Source organism: Vidua macroura, chromosome 1 (assembly GCF_024509145.1).
Source record: "Vidua macroura isolate BioBank_ID:100142 chromosome 1, ASM2450914v1, whole genome shotgun sequence".
Classification (NCBI taxonomy): domain Eukaryota; kingdom Metazoa; phylum Chordata; class Aves; order Passeriformes; family Viduidae; genus Vidua; species Vidua macroura.
In genome coordinates, this window is record NC_071571.1 from 142482590 (window position 1) to 142493951 (window position 11362).

Genomic DNA, 11362 nt, shown 5'->3' on the forward strand with positions numbered 1-11362 from the left:
AGTTTTACTCTTGGACACATAATAATGTCCCTCTGTCACCGTAGTGCTCAAGCCCACCAAATGTCATTAAGCATCTTTCCCCAGTCCACTGTACTTCTGCAGAGATGCAGTTTCCCCAGTGCAAACCCTCTCTTCTGGTGTCGTCTTTCACAGGCTGTGTACTTGTCCTTCCCCTTGTCCTCAGAGGTTGAGAGCATTGTGCATGCTGCATCTCCTCCAGCCGCACCTGAACCTGTCGTTCTGGATGCTGGGTATTTGAAGGCACTTGTGCATGTGGTGCCTTACCAACGTGTTTGCTTTGGCTAGAGACATTTTTGACTAGGAACTTGAAAGAAATGAGACTAAAATTGTTTATGTAAGGTAATGCAGGCCAGGGATTAGTTTTAGCAGTATAACTGCAATGAATCTGATGTCAGTGTGAAAAATACAGACCTAGATGGTGAAAGAAATCAAATAATCTCCTCCTGTGTTTAAACCTACCTTTATTCTAGCCTGGATTTTCTTGAGAATGTGTATGTAACTACCTTTTTATATGTTTTTCCTCTTCACCATTTGTTCCACTTGATCACTCCCAGTCAGTGCATGTCTCTAGCTTTGTGATAGACCTCAAGGCTCCTATAGGACCACAAAGAAATGCATCTGGTTTTATTGTGCAGCACTTGAAGCTAATGTTACTCCTTTCCCCAATTCCCTGGAACAAAGCCAAGCTTCTTAATGCTTCTTCGAAATGGCTTTGGAGGACTTTGATAATCAAGATTGCTTTCTTAGGAGCTACTTGGTACAAAAAAATGCCTTTTGGAAATGGTCCTCCTGGTGAGGGCAGGTTGGGGCTGGGCAGGGTGTAGGAATAGAGCTGGGCCTGGAAGCATGAAGTCCTTGAGGATCTGCAGTGAGGTGCTGAGCTTGGGGCTCTTCCAAGTACCCATGGAGCTGAGTGAGGTGGCACAATGGCCTTGGGTTGTGCCAGCCTGAGTCTCTGCCCTCAGCTACACAGGCATTAGGGCTTTGGGGCTGCACATCCCTCCTCGTGTGCACACTCCTTTGTCCTTGATTCTGCAGAGCTGCACAGAAGTGAATCAAAAGTAGCACACTGAACAGGGTGATGGTGGCATTAGTTTGTGACAGCTTTAATGTATTATTATATTCAACTGGGAAAAAATGGAACTTAGAATAAACTAATGGTGATGTGGGGGAAAGAAGAATAGTCTAGAAAAAGTGTTGGGAGAAGGGGGGAAAATTTTTCTGACTTAATGTCCTAGAGCTTGGTCTTAACAGAATAAAGAAATGGAAATGCATCTCTTAATTACCAGTGCTCAGGGACCCTTCCCTGCCAAAAAAAGAAGGGAAAGAAGCTAGAGGCAGAAATGTGAAGTGTGTTGTGAGCAGAGTGGGAAGTAAGGAGTAAAAATGGAACTGGAAAGTACTCTGACTGCTTATTTTTCCAGCTTTCTGAGCATCAAACAATCAGCATTAATTGGCCTGGATTGTATGTTCACGAGATGTATTTTTAAAAAAGCGTTGAAAAGTGTATGAAGTATTACTGCAGTCATTTGTGAATTAATTCTGATCGAGCAGCTGTTGTACTCTGAAGCCATCTGCTTGTTTAACTGTACTACAGTGTGTGCAATGTAGGACTTAACCAGAACGGGTTTCTAGACACAAATGTCCTGTAGGTGTCAGCACTTCTCTTGCTATTTTCCTGACTTGCACCAACAAGAGTAGCAGGAAAAAACAGTGGATTTTTTTTTTTTTTTTTTTTTTTTTTTTTTTTTTTTTTTTTTAATTAAAAGTATTCAAACGGATATTCTTTGCTAGTGAACACTATTGAAGCAAAGTTTTATATCATTAATAGGCAGGGCTCTCCTTACTGGATAAAGAGGCTTCACAAGAATGACTTGGTTAAAATGCTACTTGCAGAATATCATATAGCTGTTTATAAAATTGTCTAAATAATAGGACTAAGCCTTTGGTAAATATTGAAACAAATGACACTCAACGAGTTGTAATGTGCTCTGCCATATTTGACCGCATCTCTGAGGTTAAGCATTGTCTCCAGGTTGGCAGAGTTCTGACTTTTGAAGCAGGCATGAAGATGGAATGAGACATAGGACTTACATGCAACTGGTTCACATTCATATTTGTTCATCTGCTGTAAATCCAACAAGGGCAGGCTTACACCAGCCCAGCCTTTCTGGAGCACTGAAGTCCAGCTCTGAAGAGTAACTCAGCAATGAGTAAATGTGTGTGACTCAAGTGTCTGAGCAACATAGGGAACTTGGGTGTGAGACACCTGGGAAGCAGGAGGAGAAACATGGTTTAGCCCTGTTTACAGAAGATTTATTTTATAATCATGGTTGGGAGGATGGAAGAGTTAATTTAAACCATCTTTTTGATGCATAGGAAGAAAATAGGCATGGAGCACCCTGTCTCTTGGACTTGGTACTCTCGGCAGCCTGGCAAGTCTGACGATATTAGCATAGCCATTTGATTCAGAAAGAGATTGGGGATTTGTGTTTAGAACACTGCTGAAGTTCAATTTTGTAGCATTCCATGCTTTTCTTGCTCTACGTTGAGCCTGGTTAGCAATTTGTCTAGGTTGTCTCTGTATTTCTGATCTCATGAATTACTAAAGAGCTCTTTTCCCTGACACTTGTTTCCAAGGCAGTCCAAGAAAGTATTAATAGCTGAATTTCCTTACGGCTGTTTCTAAAGTATTGGTTTCTTTGGCTAAGGAGTGTGATTTTGTTGGCTCATATTCTTCATTAGACCAACACTTCTTGCCCTCTTCCTAGAGAGCTGATGTCACAACTATGCAGAATATGTTCTGAGAGGACTGAGGGGATGTCAGTGACAAAACTGAGGTTTATCCATGGTAGCACATGTGATAATATTTCAGAAGGGGGACTTATCCTGAATTTTCATCTCTAATCTTCAGGACAGATGCATCTGAGATCCATTATTGAACAGATGGTGGGATCTAGAATTCAAGCACTCAGTGCACTTGTCTTCAGGATGCCTGTACAGGAGGTGAAGGAGCCATGAGGTGTGAGTGAAGCCAGATAAAATAGAGCCAGTTCCTCTGGACAAGATGGTCTGGAGATTATCTTTTTACTTACTTATGCATTGAAATAATTAATTTATCTGTGTCAAGCCTGCAGATTGAGTTGGTGAAGCCAACAGTTCCTGAGGAGGTCATTAAACTTGTTTTCAGTGAGGTAGGTTGGGCAAAGGCAACCAGCCCTGTGCAAAGCCAGCAGCAGTGAAGAGCTTGGTCTTGGCTAAAAATAGACCCATGAGGCTGCATAAATACATGAAGTGCCCAAGCCAACTTTTACAAGCAGTGCTGCACAGAAAATGCTGATTTGCTAAAAGGGAAGAACTTCTTGGGCCTGAGATGCCTGGATGTGTGCAATGGATCCTTTTGATTGATGATCATCCACTGATGATCAGACTTAGTCCCTGCTCTGAATCAGGTGTGCCATTACTCTGAAGTAATACCATCTTTGCTGTAACTATTATAACTCATATAAATAGTTGCATATTATGGAATAAAACTCTGAAGCCAGAAATTAGAGAAAAAAAAAATCAGCGTTCCACATAAGAGAATTGTTTATAGTCCTGACTCTGAGTTGAGCAGAATAGCTGCTTTGTTTATGAAGGGGAAAATCTAGCTATGGCTTTCTTAGGATGCAGAACAAACTGTTACTTTTTTCATAAACTGATTTTTAACTCCCAGGCAGTGGGACCAGTGTGCTGCTGATACTGGAAGAGCACCAGTTGCTGCCTGATAGGGCTTTAAAAGGTTGCAAACACCAGGCAGGACTTCTCCAGTCCTACAGAGAGCAGCCTTGCATTTAAAAAATAAGCCTAATCTATTAGAGAAGTGTTGTTGTGTCTGATTCTCCTAGGGTAAAAGTCAAGAGCAGTTATCCAGGAGCTCCTGATTTTTAGAAAAATACTTTTTTTTCTCTAAACACACCTTCTACTTTCCTATCTCTCTATTCATGACTCAATCTCCAACTGCAGAGAGTGGATGAGCTTGGTGTGGAAATTTAAACTTCTGACTGCAGCTCCTGGCTTGGCTTTTCTTCGCCTTGCTTTTTCCTTCATCTTCACAAGTGCCGCAGGGCTGACATGGCCCTGGCTGTGTGCTGCTGTGTGCCTGCAGCAGTGGTCCCTCACTGCCCCCCGAGGACCCCGGTGGGTGCTGGTGGGCTGTGCCTGGCAGCCTGAGCTGTGTCCCTACCTGGCCAAATGCTCTCTCTCAGATTGACAAGTCCATGGTGCTCAGCGTCCAGATGCCAACAGCTGTTCGTGCTTGTGATCAGTGTTTGTACCCCCATGGGCGGAACACCATCGCTCCCTTTGTGCTTAAAAGGGACCCCTGGACCATCCCACAACAGGATTCCCAGGGCTGGATTCCCTGCTGCCTATGGCAGTGGGGAGGGGTTGGCTGGCTCGCAAACCCAAGCTGGGGCCACAGCCTGATGGATTGATTACCTTAAGTAGTCTGTAGACAGGTGTCCCCTGGCTATGCTTTGCTTTTTTGTGGGCTGACAGGTGGTATTTTGTGGGAGGAAGGAAGGAGAGAGATGGGAAGAAATATCCTTAGTGCAAGGATCTTACTAGGAAAAAAACCCAAGAATTTCTAATGCTCCTAATAGATTTCCATTTGCTTGAGTAGAGAACAGCTCAGGTGGATTTCTTAAAATATTTAGATGATAAGTGTAGTTTGATTAAACGCTATGTGGTCTGCTGAAGCTTTGCCATGATGGAAAAAATCTCCCCTTCTGAGATCAAGTAGTCTGTACTGAGATCAATTAGCAGCACTGGTGAGATGATTCAAGAAAAGGAGACTAACACTGGGGTACCTCTGGGCTCTTAGCAGGGTTGCAGGAAAGGAAGCATAGAAATAGATGGTACAATGCAACTGAGGAGACCCACAGGAATTTTATTGCTGCTGCTGCATCCTATACTGGGACTGTAGGACCAGCACTCCTTTTGCAGACGTTTCCACTCCATTTCATTTGTCCCTGCTGTCAAACCCATGACTTGGTCTGTGATGGTATTCCAGCACATAACAGCTCTTTGGGAAGGGCTTTTCCCCACAGCAGAGCTGTGCTCTGTCTCTGAGCTGATGCTCCTGCCTGTGCTTCACTTCTCACCTCCCTGTCCCACTCACAGGGCCTTTACCATGCTTGACAAGAAGATACGGAGAGCAAACATGCCCCAAACTGCTCCTGAGCACCTTGGGGTCCTGTGGCCTCCAAAAAGTCTGTGCAGAGACCCATGGTTGGAAGGGACAGCTGGTCACTGTGGCCACTGGGGTGGGTGTTTGATAACCAGCAGAGAGGACTCAAAGAAGTGTAGTGTCTCTGTAAGAAGTGGTGTCTCCTAAAGGTGTGCACTGAGAACAGAGGCTTTCAGAGCTGCAGAGCTTATGTAGCCATTACATTTGAAAAGATTGCTCTGTGCACTACAAAAATTAAAAGACTGATGTTGTCACAAGCCTTGCAAAGTAATAGAAGGAGGGTTATATGCATGGAAAAAATGCAGCAAGCTTATTTTTAATTCTGCGGACCTTTTTTAATTGTTGTATTTGTGTCTCTGAAATAAATCTTTCCAATCATAACCACTACAAAGATTCAATTCTTCTGGAGGAGGGAACTGAGTGGCATCTCAGGAAAAGGGTAATTGTTCTTGAAAGAGGAGATATAATTCTGAAATAGGGTTATTTTTAACCTGGGATTAGGTTTCCCCATGGGATGTTACACTGCCATACCTGAGCCACTGGTCGCTCTACTGGAGCATTGCTTGCCTCTTCCTCTGTCCTCATGTCTTCTTACAGGTTTCAAATACTTAAATTTTGCTTTGTCATACATTATGGTCCCTGAGGTTTAAAAGTGGAGCTAAATTAATAGCAATCTTCAAACTGCCTATCCAACTTTACATGCAAATGAAAGGGAAAATGACAGAAGATTTCAAGTGCTTCAAAGAAGTCATAAGATGAGCTTACCTGTCAAGGGTGTTTTTAATCTCATCCATGTCTAGTAAAGACTGCGGCTATCCTTCAGGGTCAGGCTTGGCTTAGGAAATAAAGAAAAAAGATTTTGCAGAACCAGGCTCCTACCTCCAAACTAGTTTGGACTTTTGCAGATAAACATATTGAAATGTATTGACATATGGGATACAACCACCTCTTCCTGTCTCCCATCCTGTGTTCCTCAGTAACTGTCTGCCCCAGAGAGCTCTGCAGAGGTTGGACACCCTGCAATTTGCTCACTGTGCAAAGCTGCTCCATGGACACCCATCTCTATGTAGAGAGTGGCCCAGCTCAGCTGATTTCAGCCTGATTTAAGGGATCATTAAGAATGAGTCAGCTTCTGGGCTCACCTGGTTGTGAGTCAAAGCAGTGGAGAGCCTGAAATGGAAACATCCAGAGTTTGGAGGCAATGGCTTCATGGATAGCGTGGTCACAGGTGACTTTTAGGGTTGAGATGTGCAAGGGTTGAGACGTAGCGTTTTTGTGCTCCTGTTCCTTGTTTTTATAGTGTTTTCTCTTAAAAGATGTTTAAAAGAGGAGGGAGCGAATGGTGTGTGACACTGAAGTAATACTGGAGATCATGTCCCACTTGGGAATATTTCCTGGACGTTTTGGCTTTTTATAACAGCTCCAGTGAGCCAGTTTGATATCTTCACTTCTCTGACACCCGACATGTGCACACAGCAGGGAGATGGAAAGGTTTCCTCTTGGGTTTCATTGAACTCCCAGAGGAATTTGTGTATCCCCATTCTGAGCATGGTTTAACTATATATTTAAAATGTTCACGGTGAGGATATGTATCTATCATCTCCTTGCCATGATCCTGTAACCAGATACCTTATGGTCCCCTGGCTTCAAAAGTCAGTCCCAGGAAAAGTGCTTTTGTGAATTATCTGGCACTATAAAGCAATTACAGCCTTAGCACATGTTACCTTGACAAAATGGTCACAATGTGCATTTGGGGAATGTTGTGCAATTTTAACTTGCCCTGATGTGGATGACTGGCACTAGTGTTTTATACTGGAGGTGAATTACATTCCTTTGCTGACGTATTGCTCTGTAGAAAAATGAAAATGTTGTCCCCAGAGTGGATTTACTTTTTCATGCACTGGGTGGGGGGAGGTTGTGGTGCTGCCTTTGGAAACATTACCCTGGAGAAAAGGAGACTCAGGGGTGACCTTATCACTCTCTACAACTTCCTGAATAATAGTTGTAGTCAGGTGGGGTTGGTCTCTTTCTCTAGGCAGCAACCGACAGAACGAGAGGACAGTCTCAAGCTGCACCAAAGGAAGTTTAGGTTGGATATCAGGGAAAAGTTGTTCATGGAAAGAGTGATAAATGGTCTGCCTGGGGAGGTGGTGGAGTCACCATCCCTGGATGTGTTTAAAAAGACTGGATGTCGCACTCAGTGCCACGGTTTAGTTGAGGTGTTAGGGCATGGGTTACACTCCATGGTCCTGAAGGTCTCTACCACCCTAGTGATTCTGTCAGGGACAGCCAGCCCGTGACTGCAGTGATCTTGTATCCTGTTGTTCAGCTCTCTTGTGTTGCCTGACTGATAAACCATCCCAACACTCTGGATGCAACAAGCAAGCACAGCCCTTTGCAGGTGCTTTCTCATTTTGCCACCCTGAGCTGCAATGCTCTGTAATGTGTCCCTGCACATCCCAGTTACGATTGTGGAAGGGAATGCAGAAGTCTTGTTGCTCGAGCTACCATTCATTGCCTTCATTTTTCTGCATCTCTGTCATGTTAATGGTGAGCTACAGTGGCATGAAAAAAAATAACCAAATAGTCGGCTTTGGATATTTAGAAATTGGAGGGGTTTGTTAATGTCTGTCCCTGGGATGTCCCCAGTCTCACATGTACAGAACAGGAAGCATGCTATGGAATTTCATAGTACCGCCTGTAGCTGTCTGTGCCCAGCCCTGATCTAGATGCTAACATTTCTGTAGGTAATGAGTACAGTCACCAGGATCCCAGCAAGGCTTTTTATCTCCTCCAAACACATCTAAATTCCCGTGTAATTATGAAGCCATCATGCTAATTACAGCTGTGGGAAAAGATTGTCCCTATCTGCCAACAGTTCACCTGTATTGCTGAGGCACAGGTCTTGGGAAGAATTAATTTCACTGTATTTAGTCATGTTAGCAGTTCTAGGTTTTATTATTACAACAGCACAGACACCTCTGTTAACTCATTGTACTGGTGTGTGCCATACATGGGCTTGGTGCTCCAGGGCTCAGTGGCTTCTCAGGCTGCGTGAGGCTGTCTGTGCATGGGTGATGTGAGGAGCAGGCTCAGGACAGGGATTACAGTTTTGAGGGAAGGAAAACCAAATGAAAATGGATGAAGGTCTTCTGTGGTTTGGGATATCTTATTAATATTTAGAAATAGAGCTCCTAGCTCCAAAAGTTACAGAACAATGCTGTATATCAAGTAATTTTGCTGCAGGCTAATCTTTGCTCTAAGTGGAACAGAAGACAATGATTGTGACTGCATTGTGCCTTTTTATTTTTAAATAAAAATAATTAGGCCACCAGTGACTTTGCTATAAGCAATATATACCTTCTTATTAATAATTTTTAAAAAATGCTTCACCCACAAAAGTGGCATTTTAAAGGAGTTATAACAAGGTCAGATAGATCTTCCAGCTGATACTGTGATGTTTGCATGGTACCTGCAGAACAGAGTGTTGCTGTTCTAGAATTGATGGAGACCTTTTCCCCTTGACTTACTCCTTCCCTGGGTTGCTGCCAGAGCTCTTGCTTGAGTCAGCAGGAGGTCAGCTGTGGGTGAATGGAGGGAGATGAGTCAGGAGGTGTTCAAGCTTTGCCCTGCCTCTATGCTGGGCTGTGTCTAAAAAGCACCAAGCCTCAAAGGAATGAATTTGCTGTAGATTTGCAGACTTGGCTGAACTTTTGACTTTAATTGCCCAGAAAGCTGCTGGAAGGTTGTTCTGCATCCTGCATGCCAGACACAGCCTTGTCTTTTGTATGAAGAGCTCCCATATAATGTTGCCTGCTGTTACTGAAACCTAGGAGTCTAATGGATAGTTCTGGAAAGCTGGTAGGGAAGCTGATACACACATCTGGGCAGTGTGTGTATCCAGTGCCACACATGTGCTCCTGTCTTCCACGCCCGCTTTCCCTTCTCTGACGTGTCCCCCTGCCAAGTGCCTCAGGAGGAAATGCTCTCAGGTGAGTCTGTGTGTGAAATGCAGAAAAGCCTCCTACCTTATCACCCTGCCAGAGACCCTCCCAAGGGATCCACATTGTCTGTTTCTCTCTGATGCTGTTAAGAGAGAGATCTCAAGTATATAAATTCACAGCAAAAAATCATCTTTGTCCCACTTGATAAGCTGATTAAAACTCCTACAGTGAAATGCAAATTAAAAAGAGGTGTTAATGAATAGATTGGAGCTAATTAAATCTAAATCTGGTAACACTGTGGAAAAAGCACAACTTTCTATTCTAGGTTCTGCCTCATTCTGTGGCAGAGGATTCTCATGAAGTGATTCAAATTGTCCAAAGTGGTCATTGTTTCTCACATTATCAGACATGCAGCATTTACATGTCCAGCCAGCATGAATCTCCCCAACCTGAAAAAGTTGTAAAATATTTAAAAAAACCCTTTATGTTATGGGATTTTTGTCTTTGACTGTAAAATCAGCAGCATATGCTCACATCATGGGCAACAAGTAGGTTTTCTAAAACACAAAGATGAGAATCAAGCATAGTTACGTGGCTCCAGGAGGAAATACCAAAGTCCTTTTCATCTGTAGCATCAATTATGCTGCAAGACAGCTTTCTGAAATTTTCAGCAATAAAAAGCAGTTAATTGTATTGCAAACTCTATAGATTGTAAAACATCAATTCACAGTCCAGATCCTTCTTGTCTTAACTTCAAAGAATACAAATTATTTTAAGAAAATGAGAACTGACTTTTGAAGGTAATCTTTTCTTCCCCAAATTCCCCAGAACTTTCTCTCACAAATTCTTTAAATACTTTGCACAGTCATTTAAAATTATTATTATAACAATTCATTATGGTTCAGCAACAATTTATTATGGTTCAAAATACACAAATGGGCATTTGACCAATGGGATTGTAATGGCATGAAACATGCAATTATGCTTGGAAGAAACAAGTGAAAATTTGCAAATACGTCTGTGTGGTATTCCTAAAGTGGCAGGTCAGGGAGACACCCTTTGAGCTCTTGAATGGATTTGGTTGAAAGCACTCAGGGAGGTAGCAAGGAGATTACCAAAACTGAGCTGGGGCTGTCCAGGATGAAGAGCTGTGTGAATGCTCAAAGCACAAAGCAGATCTGAAACACTTGTCTGAATATGGGACTGAGGCTACATTGATGAACAGTATTTTGTCATTGTATTTTGAAAGTTTACCATAGTGTCTGCAGATGTCAGCTGAGCTTCATGCCATTTCACTGTCATATTTAATATTTACTTTTTTACCATAATTTTTTTAACTTCCTAGTGTGATTTTGTGAACCAGGTGCCCTGCACTCAACTTGATATTTTTATCAGACCATCCTGGTGGAAGACTAATGGGAAATAAAACTCAACCCAAATATGTATGAAGCTTAGTCATACTATAACAATTTATATCTTTAAAACCTATTAGACTGTTGTAGACAGGGACTTAGTGTGGCTTGTATGTTTATTTTATGCACAGGAACATTAACTGGTGTTAGTTGTTTTAGCAGCTCTGGATGGAATTGCACCTCTGAGAATGTAATGCAGAAAGGATTGGAGGGTTTAGTATCTGCCTGCTAAAAGAGTTAAATTAAGTGACTGTCTTCCCTGGTATTTAATCCCTGCCTAACACCTGCTGCCCTGATGCTGGTGTTGCAGTTCTCTACAAAGTATTCAAGATTTGTACAGGGTGCTGGGATTTCTGTAAATGGATTTTAGTTATCTGTTCTGAAGAGGTTGAAAAGGCTCTGAATTAGACTCTGGAAGAGCTGCTCTTAGTTTTACAGATCATTAGAGCGTGACACTCGCTTTTTCCAAAAAGGAAGGTACTGAGATGAAAATATATAGAATAATGCAGTTTTCGTATTTTGAACAAAGAAAATTTTAAATGTAAAAAATCCAAATAATATTTTTAAGTTAGACAAAAACTTTTCAATCTTTAGAAATTTATTGATTTGTGATTGCAAACTTATCTTGTGCTTTCTTTTGTGTTTGAAGGAGATACTCAGTGCTGAAAACCTAGAAATGTTTGTGAACCTGAGTTGCAGTCGATGGTCTGTTGGCAACAGTGATACTTTTATATTTGCTGCCGCTGAGTGCTGAG